The 17335-nt window shown below is 49.7% G+C and overlaps 2 non-coding genes across 2 annotated transcripts; one reads left to right on the top strand and one right to left on the bottom strand.

Moving 5' to 3' along the window:
• Positions 1 to 5390: 5390 nt before the first annotated feature.
• Positions 5391 to 5464, bottom strand: TRNAT-CGU. The gene has a single exon. It is a non-coding gene; the product is annotated as a tRNA-Thr (tRNA).
• A 10352-nt stretch (positions 5465 to 15816) lies between these two features.
• On the top strand, positions 15817 to 15889 carry TRNAF-GAA. The gene has a single exon. It is a non-coding gene; the product is annotated as a tRNA-Phe (tRNA).
• Positions 15890 to 17335: the final 1446 nt, after the last annotated feature.

The raw sequence follows: 17335 nt of genomic DNA, 5'->3' as shown, positions 1-17335 counted from the left end.
GCGTTCGTTCTAGGCAGCAAGCCGGCTAGACAGGAAAACATCAGACGCTGCTCCCAATGTTACACTCAGCTTTTCAGAAATTAGTCGACTTTATGGCCAGAAGCAAGCCGGCTAGACAGGAAAACATCAGATGCTGCTCCCAATGCTACACTCAATTTTTCAGAAATTAGTCGACTTTATGGCCAGAAGAGACCATTAGAGCATCTAATCTGACCCCCCTGCATATCACAGGCCTCCTGTATGACACAAGAGCTACTTTTGGGGCAAACACATTCCAGAAAGGCATCTAGTCTTCATTAAATGACATCAGGAGATGGAGAATCCACCACTTTCCTTGGTAGCTTGTTCCTCTGGTGAATCATCCTCGCTGTTGAATATTTGTGTCTTATTTGTAATATGAATTTGTCTCTTTTCACCTTCCAGCCGTTGGGTCTTGTTATGCCTTTCTCTGCTGGATTAAAGAGCTCTTTAATAGCCAATCTTTTCTCTCCATTAAGGCCCTTCAACGCTTCAGTGAAGTCACCTTTCAATCTTCTTTTGATCAGCTAAACAGGTTGAGCTTGTTTAATAGCTCACTAGAAGGCATTTTTCTCCAGCCCTCAGAACATTTGGTGGCTCTTTGCTGCCCCAGCTCCAATTTCATAACATCTTTTTCAAATGAGGACACCAAAACTGGAGGCAGTATTCCAATATCAGTCTCACTGATGTTGTGTCACCTCCTGTGATGTTATTGACATAATCTGTAACTCTATAGATCACCATTGGGACCACTGTTCTATATTTGCAGCCAATATGGTAGAAAGGTTGTCGTGTAAGGGGTCTATGGAGAGGTTCTGATTGGCTGATTATAATGATGCTATCTCTATATGTGTATCATTTTTGTAGTTGACGTTATGAATTTTGGCTCTATGCTGCCCGTATTTCAAACTTGTGCTATGCTTCTGGGGAACACCCCAGCCATACAAGTTGGTGTCAGTTCTGCCTAGCTTGCTTGATGGCCCATTAAGGACCATCAGCTATACAATCGACCCATTGAGAGAAGGCAGATACGCCTTGTGCCTCAGCAAGGTACACAGGGACCTGCCTGTGGACACAACTCTTAAGTTTTTCTATGCCACATGCTGGATAGAGTGTCCTTGAGACAAAGAAAGCAGTTTATTCCATCACTGCTACAAGCCTGAACCAAGAACTTTGCCATTACTAAATGTGAAGGGTTAAAATCCATGTGCATTTTACATAACAACCTGGTCTATGGATTGTGCCAGCTCTTTTCCAGACCCAAAGTCCAGAGTATGGTCAAGGGACCAGTGGCCTAGCAAATCGTGATCAGCTAAGAGAAAGCTGGGGTAAACAGAAAGCCTTGCCTGCTAAGATAGTCCTGGTCAGCAAATTGCCAGGTGTTGGAGCTAAGAACTAAAGAATTGTGTCTTATTCAGAGTTGCAGATTGAACAAAGAATCCTTGTTCCTATTGTGTTAGTCCCTTCTGTAGGGAGACGGTCTTCCCACAGATCCAGCCTTGAGTTTATGAGAAGTTGGCACATGTCAGTATAAGATATGGCATACTTCCACCTCCCTTCCCAGGAACCATGTAGTAAGTTTTTTGGCAGAAGGGGGTTGTAGTGAAAGGACATTTGAGAAACTCTGGCATAGAGGAGCTCCATTAATGAGCTGCAGTGACATAGACTCAATGTTTTAAATGTTGACTTGTCCTTAGCCTCTGAATACGTCTAGACTTGGCGCACTGTGGGTGATCTGACACTGAAAGTACAGCCATGAAGATACCACACACCAGCCTTGCCTTGCCGGCAAGAATCAAGCCTCCACAGAAAGACACCCATGGTTTTCTAGCCCAGCTCCCTAAGACCTCAGCCACAACCACTTAATACAGGGGCCTTTCTACACTATGGTTCTGTTCTCACTGAAAGGTCATTTCCAATTGTTTGCTCAGAGCAGTTTCCCCAGCACACTCACTGCTGTGCAGCTCTGTACATGTGGCCATGGCTGAGCAGCAAGAATTCCTGCCCATTTCCCTACTGGCTGGATATGGTTAGAGTGTGTTTGTGGTTAAAGATGTTGCTGTAGATTGTTCATTCCCTGCCTTGGCAAATCAGACAGTCCCTTTTCCCGTCATATCGCCAGCACCTCTGTGAGTCCAATAGCAGGGCAGGTTTTCTCTGGGCACTGAGATTTTGCAGGGAGTTGGTGGCTCCTTTCTTTCCTCACCCTGGAGTAAACTCAGCTTTTTATTCCATCCTTGATGACTCATGGAACAACAGCAACATGAAGAGGAGAGGGAATATCTCACTGCCGGGGGTGGGGTTGGGGAGAAGGTGGACATATCCCCTCTGTTTGAGCATTGCCATTGCAGGAGAGAAGGTTTCAATGGAATCGAATGCCCTGGCTCAGACAAGAGACACAGGGAGGTTTTGCTGTTCATGGATCCCTGCAAAGGAAATTGTGTGTCTGTGTGAAAATGGGGAGGGAAATGAAATGCCCACAGGGTGGTGCCTAAGGCAGAAGAGACCCCTATAGGATTAGAACAGGATAAGTTCTCAAGCAGCATGTTTCTTACTTTGCCCATCTGTCAATTTTGATTATCGATGGAAATATTTTGCCATTGGGTTGTGTGTTTACACAGAAATTGACATTCACCAACAAATACGTAATTCTTCCAAGCCTGCCTAGTCTGCTGGTGGTGAGTTTAGAGGGACAGAGTCAGTCTTCCCACTCCTCATGCCAGGCCTGTGCTCTCCAGAGTGTCAACTTCCCATACAGCTGGGATCCTTCCCTGATCTCCCTTCAGACATCTGCCCCCCATCCCCACTTCTGGGATCCCCTCCCAACACTGTCCAACTCCCCTGCTGGCAGGATCCCTTCCCATTCCTTTCATTTCCTGCCTCCCCTCTGAGCAAAAGCTCTAGACTGCTGCCACACTAGGAATTGAACCCAAGGCATCTAGGTAAAAAAACCAGGAATCCTGACCACTAGACCATATGGGACTTGTACAAGCAATAATCCATTTACACATTCACTAACACATTCACATTCATTAACATTTAAAAGTAGCCTTTCAAAAAACTTCAAAAACAGACTTCAAAGAGAAATTGCAGAGTTACAATTTATTTGCAAACTTAACACCATTAATTTGAGCTTGAATAGGGACTGGGAGTGGCTGGCTCACTACAAAAGCAATTTTCCCTCTCTTGGTATTGACACCTCCCCATCAGTTATTGGGGGTGGACCGCATCCACCCTGACTGAATTAGCCTTCAGCACTGGTTCTCCCCTTGTAAGGTAACTCCCTTCATGTCATGTTCCAATATATATTTATGCCTGTATCTGCAATTTTCACCCCATGCATCTGAAGAAGTGGGTTTTTGACCCACGAACGCTTATGCCCAAATAAATCTCTTAGTCCTTACGGTGCCACCAGACTCCTCGCTGTTTTTGTGAAATAAAAGCAAAACGCATTCTAAGCTGATCTTAACCCTTTCAGTGCCCTTACAAACTTAGATGCTTCTCACCACAGGCTGGCTGGTTGCTTTTCAGCCGGGGTCTCCCCTTTGATCAGCTCCTCAGTCGCTTGGTGTGGTGATGGCTGTAGGTGGAGGTGAAAGAGAGAGTTAAAGCATGGCGAATGACTCTCCTTTTATCATGTCCTTCCTTCCCCATTGGCTTTGTGGCCCTCTTCAGAGTCAGGTTAGCATCACTGTGTCTCTCCAAGCAAGGTTGAGCAATTCCTCTCATGTGGCCTCATGCAGGTGATGGCTGATTCCCCCAACTTACAGCATAGTGACAACCATACTGCACAATTCTCATAACTTCATATGCATGAATGGTGTACATAGATGGGTAGAGAAATGACTTTCAGCAGATCATATCCTTTCCCCTGATACCTTACAAGTCATGCTCTATATGTAATATCACGATTATATGAAAATGAGGAATATGGGCAGTACAGCTGCTCCCCCAAAGGTCTAGAATGTCACACTGAGATTCTATTTTCATTTAAAAAATAAACCAATTGGAGATATACCAATCTCCTAGAACTGGAAGGGTTATCGAGTCCAGCCCCCTGCCTTCACTAGGAAGAACAATTTTTGCCCTAGATCCATAAGTGGCCCCCTCAAGGATTGAACTCACAACCCTGGGTTTAGCAGGCAAATGCTCAAACCACTGAGCTATCCCTCCCCTCAGTGACCAATTTTGACCTCTCTGCCTAACACTTATAATCACTTCCAATCTATCTTTCTGTAGTTAACAAACTTATTTTAATGTTTTATACTTACTTGTGAAATTGTCCAAAGTGCTTGGGAAAGCTGCTCAGATTAAAAAGGCTGGTGCATGTTCACTTTCTTTTTGAGGAAGCGGTGAATTAATTAATGAGCTTGCACTTTTCAAGAGGTTTTGAGCAGTGTAAGATGGTATATTTCTGAGGTGCAAGGCTGAGGGCTGGGGAGATATGATGGTGTCCCTCTATGTATAATTGAGGAGTGGCTTATAGAGCATTCATGCAACTTAGTTGGGTGCATTGCTGCATGTTGTTGGCTGAGTGATCACAGCACATGAAGGGGGTTTTGCTGCTTGTCACTAGTGCAGCATTGTAAGACACAGCCCAGGCTGGAGAGATAAGAGGACAGAGCAGTTCCACAGTTTGGGATTGTACCCCATGGATCCCACCACACAGAGATCCTGCTGTGACCAGTCATGGTAATACTGTGCTTAGTGCTCTGCTTTGTAGCTTCAACAGCTGCACATGCAAGATGAGTTACAGTGACCTTGACCTTGTTTCCATGTTTATCCAAAGCCTCCTTTTGACAGTTGTCAGCAAAAAGACCCGTTTCTTTTGCAAGCATTTGTATGGCTAGCCAGAGTCGAGCTTCTCCGTTAACAAAAAAGATTGACCAAAAGGGGACAAGAGGAGGCACGTTCAGCAAGGCAGCACTGGATGCTGGATCCTGAATCTGCTCTTTATCCAGCAGCTCTCCTGGCAAGCTCTGCCATGGTGCCACGGTCTGGGACTTCTCCCCAAACTGCTCCATTTTTCATCAACAATAACATGAAAAGTGAAAGGATAGTCATTCTCCATTTCCTGCAAGCCCTGCAGAGAACCCTCTGGAAGGGGCTCTGTGCACAGATATCCCCAGCGAATCGCATGGGTGCATGACACAGGCTCTCCTGTCACAGCAAATTGCAGCCGGAGCAACCTCCTTGCCAATGCCAATAACCTTTTCATCAACACCAGACTGAGGATTTGATTCTCTCCAATGCTCCGTTGGAAAGAAGCCTTTTCCTTCACAAGCAATTACTTGGATTGTCAAGGGAGGTCTCTTCTGTTTCCTAGGAAGACACAGGAAAATGTGAGCAGAGGAGACAAAAGCTATAGAACAAAGCACCACTGGGAGTTGAACCCAGGATCTCCTGTTTACGAGACAGGTGCTTTAGCCTGCTAAGCCATGGTGCCTTCCCCAGCAGGCCCTTTGCAACCTCTCCACTTGATGGTCCAGGACTACACCTTCAAATTCCAAAGTAAAAATGTGCCCCATTTCCCTCAAGACTTGCAGACCTTGAGCAGGCTGGCTCAGTGCACAGAAAGCCACAGCTGAGCTGACAGAGGGCTTCTAACATGCGCTTCTACCACAAGCTGCTGTGATCAGATACTGATTAGTGCTCTGTGTTTCAGTCACAGCAGCTTCAGCTCAACTCTGAGTCATGGTAACCTTTCCATCAGCTCCAGACTTACCACTTAACACTTTCCAAGACTTAGCTGCAAGGAAGGGTCTCTGTGTCTTGAACAAGGATTGTGCAGTGAGGTCTTTTCTTTTCATTAGAAGAAATAAAAGAAAGGAGCCTGACAGACAAACTAGGTTCAGCAAGGAAGAACTAGCAGGATCTCCTGGTGAGTAGGAAGGCTCTTCAGCCAGCTCTTCCCAAAGATCACTATCCAGAGGCCACTTCCCACAGAGACTGATTATGGTTACAGACCCATCCTGAAATTAGAGCAGGATATTTTAAAGCTTATTCTCACAGTAAAGTAACACAATTCAGCCATGTCGGCACAGAGGAGAAAGCACTCCTTCATTTCATAGTTATTGCTACTGATCTCACTGACAAACTTCCTTTTCTCAGGGCTGCTCCCAGCACTTTAGGGAGTTTTTCCTCTTCTCCCTTCCAGCTGTGGTGATGGGACTGCAGCAGCTCCCAGATGGCCAGCTTTGCTCTGTCACTTACATCCTTCTCTTCTTTGGCTGAAGCTGTGTTTGCCACCAGTTTAATCCATAGCTGAGACCTCAGGTACCAGCAGCTAGTTACAAAGGCTCAATTCCCATCGCCATCAGTGGGAGGTTATCCAGGGCTGCAAGATTTGGCCCATGGACAGTCAAGGTGCTACAGCAGCTACATTCTTACATGGTGAGTCCTGCAGCCTATTACCAAACTGCTCTGCCATAGTCTGCAGGGGGCCTGACTTTTTGAGAATCTGGCAGAAGAGAGACCCTGGAGCAGAGAAGGAAAATGTCCTCAGCAGTCACAGCTGGCAGGAGCAGCAAAGACTGAGTATCAGACACACTTTTTCACCAGGACAATAAATGTGCACAACCCCCTGATATATTGTCAATTCACACCCACACCCAAGGAAGCCCTATTCTGCTCTATTACACTCTAATGGGATGAGAGGGAAGGTCCTCTCATGGGTAAATAACTGATTACAAGGTAGGAATAAATGATCAGTTTTCAAAATGCAGAGAGGTCAATAGTGGTGCCCCCCAGGGGGTCTGGGACAAGTACTATTCAACATATTCATAAATGATCTGGAAAAAGGGGTAAACAGCGAGGTGGCAAAATTTGCAGATGATCCAAAACTACTCAGGAAAGTTAAGTCCAAAGCAGCCTGCGAAGAGTTACTAAAAGAGCTCACAAAACTGGGTGAAAGGGCAACAAAATGACAGATTTGTTGATAAATGCAAAGTGATGCACATTGGAAAACATAATCCCAACTATACATATAAAATGACGAGGCCAAAAATAGTTGTTGCCACTCAAGTGAGGGATTTTGGAGTCACTGCGGATAGTTCTCTGAAAACATCCACTCAGTGTGCAACGACGGGCAAAAAAGCAAAGAGAATCTTGGGAATCATTAAGAAAGGGATAGAGAATAAGACAGAAAATATCATGTATCAGAGGGGTAGCCGTGTTAGTCTGGTTCTGTAGAAGCAGCAAAGAATCCTGTGGCACCTTATAGACTAACAGATGTTTTGCAGCATGAGCTTTCGTGGGTGAATACCCACTTCTTCGGATGCAAGCAGTGGAAATTTCCAGGGGCAGGTATATATATATAAGCAAGCAAGAAGCAGGCTAGAGATAACGAGGTTAGATCAATCAGGGAGGATGGGGCCCTGTTCCAGCAGCTGAGGTGTGAAAACCAAGGGAGGAGAAACTGGTTCTGTGGCTTGCCAATTACAGAACCAGTTTCTCCTCCCTTGGTTTTCACACCTCAGCTGCTGGAACAGGGCCCCATCCTCCCTGATTGATCTAACCTCGTTATCTCTAGCCTGCTTCTTGCTTGCTTATATATATATACCTGCCCCTGGAAATTTCCACTGCTTGCATCCGAAGAAGTGGGTATTCACCCACGAAAGCTCATGCTGCAAAACATCTGTTAGTCTATAAGGTGCCACAGGATTCTTTGCTGCTTCTACAGAAAATATCATATTGCTTATGGCCGACCACATGCATTGGTCTCCCCTCAGGCAGGGGACTTAGAGGCCCTTCTGCCAGTTGGTGTTGGCAGCAGCAAGGGATGGGTTCAATGTCTAGGGGAGGAGAGCAGCAGAGAGGGAGGAGGAGAGAGAGTCCCAAGAGCAGAGTGCAAACCAACCAGCTGAGGGTCTCACAGGAGTCCTGAAATAACAGTAGCTCCAGGTCCCATCAGGGCCGCCCAGATGGTGGAGTAAGTGGGGCAATTTGCCCTGGTCCCCGCAGGGGCCCCCACAAGAGTTTTTTTGGGCTCCTGGAGCGGGGTCCTTCACTAACTCTGGGAGCTCTGGAAAACTCTCGTGGGGTCCGGGCCTCCGGAGATTCTTCCACTCTGGGTCTTCAGCGGCAATTCGGCGGCGGGGGGTCCTTCATGAATGAAAAGTGACTCCATTGAAGTGTTGAAGTGCCTTAATGGAGAGAAAAGATTGGGTATGAAAGGGCTCTTTAATCTCGCAGAGAAAGGCATAACAAGACCCAATAGCTGGAAGGTGAAAAGAGACAAATTCATATTACAACTAAGGCACAAATATTCAACAGCGAGGATGATTCACCACAGGAACAAGCTACCAAGGAAAGTGGTGGATTCTTCATCTCTTGATGTCATTTAATGAAGACTAGCTGCCTTTCTGGAATGTGTTTGCCCCAAAAGTAGCTATTGTGTCATACAGGAGGCCTGTGATATGCAGGGGGTCAGATTAGATGCTCTAATGGTCTCTTCTGGCCATAAAGTCGACTAATTTCTGAAAAACTGAGTGTAACATTGGGAGCAGCGTCTGATGTTTTCCTGTCTAGCCGGCTTGCTGCCTAGAACGAACGCTCCTTGAGTGGGGTGATCTACAGGGAGTAGCTCAAACCTCCAAAGTGCCTGGCCAGGGGCAGGACATTAGCACAGCAAGGGAGGGGTGTGGCAGTGACATCACAAAGGCTTTTTGCAGGACCTCAGACTATTGGCCAAAGGTGGTGGGGAGGTGGTGACCTCACAGAGAGATGCTGACATGAGCCAGGCAGGACAGGGGCGAGGGGCCAGGGAAACCTCAGAGACCCCTGTGGCTTTGCTTCAGCAAGTCTCCTTCTCCAGGTCTCTCTTTGAGGACTGAGAGAGTATTCGGGTTCACGGACGTGAGCGCCAGGAGGAACCTCTTTCGAGTTTTCTCCTTCCCTCTTAGTGATTTTACTAGAAAACAGCCGTCCCTGTTTAGAAGGTAAGAGCCTCCTCGAGGGAAAGGGTGTCATGGGGGTGTCACAGTTCGGATGCCGGTGCCCCCCCCCCAACATGTAAGGAAGTTCCCACCACCCTGTTCTGTGTTCGCAGGGCGGGAGAGAGCAGCATCCACGGCAGTGATTTGCTCCTGGCTGCCGGAGCAGAGCAGCAAGCTCAGCTGTCAGAACTTCCCAGAGCGATGAAAGGGGAGGGGCCATGGCTCTGTAGCAGGAATGCAGGGCAGGCGAGTTCACGGCGGGCATTGTGGGATACTGGAGGAGGCCAGTTATGGTGATATAATGAACAGCAGCATCTACAGTGACACTCTGTCACTTTAAGTTTGCTGCAAAAAGCTCTAGACCTCTCATCGAAGTTGTTTTATTTTGTCAGTAAAACAGGGCAGTTTTGTCGCCAGACGTGGCATTGCAGTGTGTGCACCAGCCACAAGCTGCCGACCGAGAGAGCGTTGTGTGTTTTTCACACACCTGAGCAATATAATTCTGATGAAACAACTTTGTAGTGCAGACCTGGCCAAAGATTCACTCACACACAACTTGCAAGGAAAACCTCACCTGCTCCTCCGCTTTGCAGAATGCAAACACAAGCAAAGCTTGTCAGGCCCCGGTAGAGATGGCAGGGAGTCAGGTGTGGGCAGGGCCGGCTCTGGCTTTTTTGCCACCCCAAGCAAAAAAAAATGGGGTGGGGCCACCGGAGCAACAAAACAGGGGGGGGAAACGGCGCGGCTCGAGCGGCAAAGTGGGGGGGACATAGCACAGCTGGAGCGACAAAGCGGGGGGGTCACGGTGCGGCTGGAGTGGCAAAGTGGGGGGGCAACACAAAAATGGCAGGGCTGGAGCAGCAAAGCACGGGGCGGGGAGGAAAACAACGGCGCGGCCGGCAAAGCAGGGTAAAAACAAAACAAAAAACCCCACAGGGCGGCCGGAGCCAGTGGACTCCATGTGCTGCACAGTGCGCGCCCGGTCTAGTGGGGGGGAAGGGGAGGGAGCGGGGGGAGAGAGAAGAGGGGCGGCCAGCGCTTCAGCCGGACACTCACCACGCGGCCCCGACCGCTGCGCCGCCTGGTACCCTCACTCCTTCTCTAGACTAACCAGTCCTAATATACTGTAACATGGTTATATTCCACCTCCTTCACTGGTTTACACCCAACATAATTAATTATACAGCAGACAGAAACAATCACAGACCCAGACAGAGACCATGCAAATAAACATACAAAACAATACAGAAGGGAGGATTTCACAACTACATCTGTACAGACATAAGGGTTTTCCAGCTGTGTCTATTGATAAGTGAGTTCTTGCCAGACAGGATGCTACCAAACTAAGTTTCCCTTTCTCTGGAGGTGATGGAATATCAGGGCAGGATTGTATTCCTAACAGCCCAATAGCACCTTATTTCAATGTGACTAGTTGGGAATGTGAGGATGTGACCAGACACTTCCCACCTTATGGCTGCCTTTGCTGCTCAGCCGAAGAACCAGGCCTCAGACTGTCACAGTAAGAGAAGGCCATTACACAGACAGACAGTGATTTTTTATTCTGTCTTTTATATCTTTATAACTAGCTAAGTGATAAAAATACACCTAAATTCTTAAAGTACAGGCATTTGCAGACAGGCCTGAATCTCTGTATCCTAACAGTCCTCGAGGTCAGGCAGCCTCTGGGTAAGCGGGTGGGGACTCAGATCCTTCCACAGGCCAATTCCACCAGGGTCATGTATAAACCAGGGAAGTTCCCCACAATAGCCAGACCAGATGCCCCCTTTACACTTGTGCTCTGTCCTCATTGCTTCTCTGTCTCTCTTCCCCTCATCTCTGCTGCTCCCCCTCTGGGCTTTCTCAGCACCTGGCCCCACAGCGCTTCCTGGCAGCAAGAGACTGCGCTATCTGCAGCCTCTCTCCTGCTTGCTAAGGAAAGGAACATTTCCAGGAAATGGCCACAGCTTCTGGGAATCCCTGTGTGGCTGTGAACAGCGTTTGGCTCCTGGCACACAAGGCAACTTAAAAGCCGAGTACCCAGACAGGGGCTTGAACCCGGGACCCTCAGATTAAGAGCCTGATGCTCAGCCAACTGAGCTACCTGGGCTTATTAGAAAACAGCTTCACCATTCACCACAACAGTGATTATCCCAGTGTTCAGGCAAGAGTGAGCAGGCAGGCAAAAGAGAGGCAAAAAAAGTCCCAGGAACCCCTCCTCTTTTTCTGCACAGCCACTGCCTGTCAGAAGGATTCCTCCTCCTCCTCCGGGAGACTAAATCTCTGTGCCTAGACAGCCGGTCCATCTGCTGCACCACAATCCCCCATGCCCGAGCCTCCCTGCCAAAGCCCTGCCCCTGGCCCCATACAATTAAGTCTCACGTGTCGCTGGGAACTTAACTTCTTGTGCCCAGAGCGTCTCGGCCCCCTCAGCAGATGACCTGAGAAACACAGTGTCCGGCTTTTCCAAAGAAGTGTTTAGACCCCCTCATCATGTGGCCTAAAGGATAAAGCATCTCCCTGTGGATCGGATGATTCAGGATTTGAGTCCCCTCGTGGTTGTGCTCACTTTGTGCTGAAAGTCCTGCTCCCTTCAGGGCTGGAACCTCTTCTTGGCCGCTCAGGCCAATGCTCCGGCTTCAGCTAGAGCCCCGGGAAGGAGTTGGGGGATGGGTGTCACAAAGGCTGGGGCATGAGTCCCAGGTGCTTCCAGTCTCGCCTTTGCCCTTCCTGACTTGCCAAAGAAAATGGGCGGCTCCACTTCCAAAGTCAGCACCATGAGTGGGAACGGTCAGAGGCCCCACCAGGGGGCTGGCCCTGCTTTCCTACCCTCTTCTGATGTTGGCCACAGAGCATCAGCAGCCGCCCTGCATGCTGGTCTGTGGGTGGCCTTCAGTGGGGTTCAGCACAGCAGGGAGCAGGCTGGCCCTGTGGCTGTCTGCTGGCCACACACAGGCATGGTCCTCTCCTCCTCTTGCCCTGACCTCCGCTGCTTTTAAGCCTTCCCTTGGAGCTGTCAGCACCAGCTGCCTCTGCTCTAGGTGCGCAGAGGAGGAGAGGTGCTGGGCTCCCACCTGCCCAGCCCTGCTTCCTTCAAGCACAGTGGCAAGTGCCAGACTTGAGGGCACCAGGTGAAGCCGTGAGAATCCCAACCCTCAGGTGTCAGTTCTAGAGCCCTGAGCCATCCATCAGGAGGGGAAAAAAAGTGCTCTTGCAGAGCTGGAGACAGGGAAGTGGAGCAGTGTGAGCTCCAGGGCTTTACCACAAGGTCCCACGGAGATTTGAACTCAGATTGCAGGACTCAGAGTCCTAAGGGCTGCCCATTACACCATGGGACCAGCTCCTGCTGCTTTCTCAGGCCATCAGTGACCCTTACGGGGCTGGCTTGTGTAAGGGACTGTTGGCCCCTTACTAAAGCTTAGTGGGGGTTTTGGTTGTCTAGTTCCTAGTCCCAATAGAAGGGGGAAGGGCCAATGGGAAATCAGGACCCTGAGACTGACAGTCCCCTGGGCAATGGGGAGAGGCCAAAGCTCCAAGTTAGCCACACTGACAGGCCAGGCAGTTTAATGAGGGAGTCACCAGGCCAGGGGGTCCCATCCTCCGTGGGAGCTGGAACTGCCTGGGCCAGAGTGGGGCAGAGCTAAGGAGAGAGCAGGAGCCTGAGAAGAGCCGAGGAGCAGAGCTGCTCAGGTGTAGTGCCAGAAACTGCTCCCTGTAGGACTTTGCTACCTGCAGCAGTTAGTGAGACCTGAGCTTGTTCTTATTTGCTGACTTGTCCAAATTGGCTAAAACTTGACAGTGGTGGGAGATGGAAGCATAAAGGCTTCGTCCTCCAATCAACCCTGCCTGGTGTCCATCTGTATCTATTACCTCTTAATACCGAATTGTAAAAAATAGAGTGAGGTCATTTAAACATCATTTATTTTGCAGCTTCATTTACTGCGCTAACAATGTAGCATCCTGACACCGATACTTCTGCCCACGTGCCCTGTGGGTTGGATTCATTTTAGTGGGATGTGGGACATATGGAGGATAATTTAAACTCTTAATTTCCTTAGGGTTTCCCTTTAATATACTTCTATGCTGGTGCAATTTCTGACCATTGCACGTCTATTGTATTTATTACAATAGCACAAGTAAGTCACACAAGTGACATAGTCTAGGGGCTTGGCTACACTTGCAAGTTAGAGCCCATTAAAGCAGCCCCGGGTGCCCTAACTCCTGAGGTGTCCACACTCGCAAGGCACATGGAGCACCTGGGCTCTGTAGGTGGAGCGCTCCTGGTAATCCACCTCCATGAGAAGCATAAAGCTTGCTGAGCCCTGCTGAAATACCCGGGCATCAGTGTGGATGACGTGTTGCATCACTGCACTGTGTTTGGCCTCAGGAAATGTCCTATAATCCCCTGAAGTCAAGTGCCCACTCTGGTCATTGTTTTGAAATCGGCTGCAGGCATGCGGATATCCCCTTTCGAAGCTCCGTTTCTGACAGCCGGCTGCTTATCTGCTCTGGGACAAAGCAACCATTAGTGTGGAGTGCTGCTGTTGTGAGTGTGTATGAGGGGAGGTGGGGGTCTGCTGCTGTCTGAACACACAAGACAGCATGCTGACAGACTCTCAGCCCCCCCAAACACACTGTCACTCCCCCCACGTACACACAACACACTCCCTGTCACACTCCACCCCCGTCCCCCATTTGAAAAGCACGTTGCAGCCACTTGCACACTGGGATAGCTACCACAGTGCACTGCTCTCTGTGGCATTGCCAGAGCCGCTAATGTGGCCACTCCAGTGCGCTTGCAGCTGTCAGTGTGAACACACGGCAGCGGTTTCCCTGCTGTGGTTTAACTCCCAGCGCTCTACCTCTGCAAGTGTAGCCAAGCACTAAATTTCCCAAACCAACCGAACTCAGTAACTGCCCTCCACCACCACATGCAGGGAGTAGGGGCACCGTGGAGCACACGCCGCACTTACTGGCTCAGCCTTGTGCATGCTGGGGTGGCCACCTCCCCATTGATGAGACCTGGTCCCACCATCTCTGTGGAGCTCCAGTCTGCCCTGATGCCATCCCTGTCTGTGTTGTCTTCTCTAGCAGTTGACTGGAAGGTGAGCATTGGCTGCATGCCATGTAGCCGTGTTGTCTCAAAAGCAGGAGGAATGGTGCCTTCATAGCCCACCCAATATTCCATAACATAGTTAAGGAAAATATTTCTCAATGAATTCTCAGTAAAAGATCAGAAGCAGCCACTGTCCGCATCAGTCTACGAGCATTGGTATTTTCTTGAAATTTGTCAGACCAACCTAACTAACACCTAACACACATTTAAAGTTCTTCTTTTCACACTGTTGCTCATTCTCAGGTTCTGCTTTGTCTCCAGACAGATCCATTCTCTCTCAGGATGGCCTTGCTCTTTCTGTCTGTTTCACTCACTGAGGTGTCGGAGTAAACACTCCCCTTCCTTCTATTCTCAGAGAAACACTAGTATTAAGTGTTTGCTACTGATGGGTCTAGAAAGCATTTGTCAAGTGGAAGATGCTGTTTCTGGGGGATTGCTCCCAAGCTCCAGTACTTTGTGTTCAAATGTCTCCCAGCTTCCTTGGTGAAAATAACACCATGTTTCTTTGCAATATACAAGAAGAAAGGAATTTTTTACCCCAGATGGGACTTGAACCCACAATCTCTGTCTTATGAAACCAATGCCTTGTCCATTAGGCCACTGGGGCCCTAAAGAAAGGGGTGGAAATTCCCTCTCAGGATTGTACATTCCTCACATTCACTCAGAAGCCAAATACCCCATTTAATCCCCTTACAGAAACGTCTGCATCCCCTGGCAGCGAGGCAGCTGGGCAGGTCGCTGACAGAGCTGAGCACCACCTTTCTGCCAGCCATCTTTAGAGAAGAACCCCACCCTGGAGTCACCCCTCCCTCCTTCAGCACCTCCACGGCTGTGGCTCTGAGCGGCAGTAGGATGCTTAGGGGGAGAATCTGGGGCTTGAAGGGGGGTAAGGTCGGCCTGTAAGGAGGAACCAGGTGGGGCAGACCCAGGGGGAGGCTGTGGGCTGCTGGTTGGTTGTTAGGATCCGAGCTCTAGATCAAAGCTGCACAGTGACCTGACACCCAGGGTTATAGGGCCGACATAGTGACCCCCTTACTGGCCTCGGTGACCCCCAAACCCTTGTTACTAAGGGCATTGAGGAGTCTCTGTCCCTTAATAACTTCTGGGAGCTCCCAGCAGGCTGCGGGCGTCTGCCGCCTCCTGCCTCACAGGTTAGACTCTTGGTGCTGTGCCAGCCGCCCCCTCGCTTGCAGGCCCAGTGTAAGAAGCAGGAGGTGCGGAGCTGGCAGAAGAGGGTTTTGATTAATCGACCTCTGTGTTCTGGGCACAGGACGCTTCCACTCAGTAGCACAGCATGGGGGGGAGCAGGGGGAGCAGCTAAGGGAGTCGGGTTCCTCCGGTGGGGGTGTGGAGCAGCCGTTCGTTTTCCTGTTCGCACTCCTCTGCGGTGTGTGAAAATCGGGGAGGGGAGGCAGAAGCCCCACTTCCCTCCCGAACTGACGCCCAGTGGGGGAAGCCAGGACAACGGGGGCGGGAGGTGGTGGCCAGACTCTCACCCCCAGGGTCTAGTCTAGCTCAGGGTCCAGCTCAACTTCCTCCCCGCGCCACTGGCCCCCAGTCCCCTTCCACCACCAGGTCAACCCGGGCACTAGGGCAGGAACGGGATGAGGCAGCAAGTCAAGCTGAGCAAGGCAGGCAAAAGCGAGTCTTGTCTTCATGGGCACCTCCCAATGACGTCCTTTTTGTGTGCAACTGCTGCAAAAACATCCCAGACAGAGAAGCAACAGGCCAAAACACTAGCATGCAGCTGCCAAAGTAGCTCAGTTGGGAGAGCGTTAGACTGAAGATCTAAAGGTCCCTGGTTCAATCCCAGGCTTTGGCAGGTGCTTTCATCCTCTTTGTGCAGGGGCAGCTTGTTTTCTAGAAGCCCAGTGGTGCCTGCATCCAAGATGAGCAGGGTTTCCCTGGGGTAAAGCAATTTTGGGGGCCCCTTCCATTAAAAAAAAAGTGGCAATACTGTATTCTCACGGGGCCCCTGCAGGGCCTGAGGCAAATTGCCCCACTTGCCTCCCCTCTGGGTGGCCCTGAAGGTGAGTCTCTGCTGTAGGAAAACATAGAATGGGCTTCTGCCCCTATTTGGCCCACCTGACCTTTAAGGATGAGAGCTGTCTTTCCCAACATGGCAGGAAGAGAGCAAGGCAGGGTGACCCTCAGGAATGGTGCCAGAGGGCTGCTGGGCAGTGACAGGCAGGAATAGGGGATGAAAACTCCTCTGTGCAGCTGAGCAAGGGCAGTACCAGGGAAGGGGCATCTGTAAAAGTGGCCGTGTGGAAGGTGGAAGGGATTTGGGGGCCCAGGAGGAGGTGCTTGATGTTCAGTGCCTTGGAGCAGCTGGACTTAGCCATGGTGAGTGTTCAGGAAATGCCCATTAATAACTCTAGGGTAGCTCAATAGGCAGAGGGTGATTGGAGGAAGGGCCTCCTGGCCAGGGAAGAATGATGGGGCTGGAGTCACATTCGTGGTGCGAGTACAGAAGGTGGTGGAGCTCCAACCAGGGAGGGCATTACTGGTGGGCTTTGTGCTCTGTGGCACTGGTTACTGCTATATTAGTGTGTATGGTCCCCAGTTAAGGCATGAGAGGGAAGATCAAAGGCTCCCTTCCTCTGGACTGCATGATGTTCGTTGTTGTTGTTGGGGGGGGGGTTAATTATGTCAGCCGGCCTGAGCACCGCTGGTCCCGTTTTCCCAACCGTCAGAGGAAACATTTTCACAATGAGCACTACCTGGCGCAGGTCGGCTTAGAGGAGCTCACTCCAGCCACAGAGGGGGTTCACCTTTCTGCGGGGACAGACCAGGACTCACACTGACCGGATTTATGCTTAGCTTTTGTGTCTTTAGCATGTTGCTTCTCAGATTCTTTCTTGGCCTGACTTGTTACACTTTGACACTTAACAGGCCAGAGTTTGTGCACCTTCCTATTATCCTCACTAGGATCTGATTTCCAAATTTTGAGGAATGACTTTTTGCCTCTAACAGCCTCCAGTACTCGGCCGTTTACCTAGAGTGGCGTTCTGCTGGTCGTCCTATTGTCATTTCTGATTTAGGGCAAACGTTTCATCTGAGCCTCTAATTGCAGTGTTTTTAAACGGTCTGCATGCTGCTTGCAGGCACCTAACACTTGTGACAGCAGCTCCTTTTAATTCCCATCTAACCATCTGTATTTATGCCGATAGGTCGACTTTAGGTCTTTAACTTTGAGCGGTAGCTGAGAAGATGGTAAATCGGGCAGAAACCCGTTCGACAAACATCTTCATTTCCTTGTTATTTC

The sequence above is a fragment of the Mauremys reevesii genome, linkage group 23 (assembly GCF_016161935.1).
Source record: "Mauremys reevesii isolate NIE-2019 linkage group 23, ASM1616193v1, whole genome shotgun sequence".
Taxonomy (NCBI): Eukaryota; Metazoa; Chordata; order Testudines; family Geoemydidae; genus Mauremys; species Mauremys reevesii.
The sequence above is the reverse complement of the archived record's forward strand: the minus strand, read 5'-3'. Positions and strand labels throughout refer to the sequence as shown.